This window comes from Propithecus coquereli, unplaced genomic scaffold (assembly GCF_000956105.1).
Source record: "Propithecus coquereli isolate 6110/MARCELLA unplaced genomic scaffold, Pcoq_1.0 Scaffold97, whole genome shotgun sequence".
Classification (NCBI taxonomy): domain Eukaryota; kingdom Metazoa; phylum Chordata; class Mammalia; order Primates; family Indriidae; genus Propithecus; species Propithecus coquereli.
The window spans coordinates 2,487,108-2,489,505 of NW_012156062.1; positions in this window are offsets into that span (position 1 = coordinate 2,487,108).

Below are 2,398 nucleotides of genomic sequence, written 5' to 3' on the forward strand. Positions count from 1 at the left end.
CAGAAAAACTTGGACTCTGAAGATAGGTACCTTGATTAATTTATAATATCTTTTATTTACTTGCTATATGGCCAGGAAGAAGTCACTTCAGTTATTTGAGCTTAAATTTCTTCATGTTTATACAATAATAGCCCCTGTCTGACCTATTATTTCAAATAACACTTGAGATAATAGATACAAAACTAAATTTGTGAAGTGTAACACACTAGTTTATTAAAAAAAAAATCAGTGGACTTAAAATCAGAACATTAGTTTCAAGTCCCATCTCTTTCAGCTTTTTGAACTTGGAAAAGTCATCATGTTAATCCATGAAACTCATTCATTCTTCATACATGTAGTTCTCAAAGTGTGGCCCCAACCTAAAAGACCAACATCACTTGGGAACTTGTTAAAAATTTAAATTCTCAGGCCTTACTCCAGTTTTCCTAAATTAAAACCTCAGGGGATAGACCCATCGATCTGTGTTTCTACAACCCCTCCATGTAATGTTAATGCATCCTAAAGTTTGGGAACAACAGCACTAAGTTTCCTCAGAGCTGAACAAAGGAAACAATAACATTGATCTCCAAAGCTGAATCAATTGTGTTGTGAGAGGAACATCATTAGAAATCACCTGGGATCCATATACATAGTACGTACATACATATATACGTGTGTATGTGCGTGTGTATACGCATACATTTGCCCATCAAGCCTAATTAAATCAGAAAATTCAAGCACCTAGATTTTTTAAAGTTGGCAGTAGTGTGATAGTGCTAATTATTTCCAGAGATGTTATAGGTGACCAAAACACCTGGAGTTCCCTCCTGTTATCTTCAACTGGTTACTGCAATCATGTCCCCTGTCCATGGCTATGGGTTCCTTGGAATTTCCGTCACTTCAGTATTTCTCTGCCAACGTGGCCATAAAAATGCATATGGATCCTGAGGATCCTGGAGACAAGAGCTTCACAGCCTCTTCCTCCCCACCCCCATCAGAGTCAGGCCACTGACCTGCAACAATAAAAAGAAAGAAACTCACGGGCTCTTCTCTCCTCACTTCTGCCTTTTCCTTTAGGAACTCAAAATCCAGACAGGCAGTCTTCAAGGAGTGTCTGCTTTCTATTATGGAGTAAAACTCTCCTAATTCAAAAAAGGACAAAGCCTGGGAATGACAAACACTCATTTTCACCACCGTAAATCATCCCGCAAGACTAGTATAGCCAGCTAGGTTAAGCAAATACCTAGGGAAATTGGTTTTGTTTTTGTTCTCCATTTAAGTGTGCAAAATTTGATGGACAGTATAACTGAATAGACTGAATGCCGTATTGGGCCTAAAATGTGTTTTTAAATTAAATCAACTGTATTTAATTATTTAGGGGAAAAATGTTAGCTCTATAACAAAAAAAAATTTAAATTAATTAAATTGTCCAATGAACTGACCAGTTAACTCACCTAACATACTCTAGTACTTCTCAAATTCTGTATAAAGCTCATATGTGGCAAGGATATGAGAAGTCACCCAACGAACCTGGCACATAATACTGGAGCACCAACTGTATGCAATGATGTGTGAACACATTTAAAACAAGGAGATGATATGGAATATAATGAAGGATTTAAATTAATTAGAGAATCTTGTTTGTGTCAGCTACTATGAGCTTCACCACTAATCCCTTCCACACACCCCTCCCCCACCTCTGTGTGCTCATATTAAGGTTCCTTTATCAATATAGGTAATACATAAATATTTACGCTCTCTGTAAAAAAAGGATAACAAAGTAATAGTGACTCAATCATAGAGCTTATTCAGGATGTAAAGAATATTATATTTGAACTATCAGGATAATTGAGGTCAAAAAATTATAGTAATAATTGCTTAAATCCTTCATCTCATATACATGTAAAATAAACATCAATTTCACAAATGTCAACACCAATCCTGTTAGCAAAAGAGCAATGTTAAATTAATATGCTGTCTTGTGAAAACATAGGTGACACTGATGAACATCTTTTCTACTATCTCAATTAGGCAGTCAAGAATATAATAGTGTAAACACTGTTCACTTACACATGCAGTCATGTGCTGCATAATGACCTTTCAACCACAGTCTGCGTATGATGGTGGTCCCATAAGATTATAATGGAACTGAAAAATTCCTATTGCCTACTGACATCATAGTCTTTGTAATGTCTCTCCTAGGAATGGGCATTACCTTTTCTATATTTAGATATGCTTAAATACACAAATACTTACCATAGTGTTACAATTGCCTACAATAGTCAGCACAGTAGCACACTGTACAGGTTTGTAGTCTAGCAACGATAGACTACACCATATAGCCTAGGTGTACAGTAGGCTATACCATCTAAGTTTGTTGTGTTAGTACATTCTATCATGTTCACACAAGAACGAAATC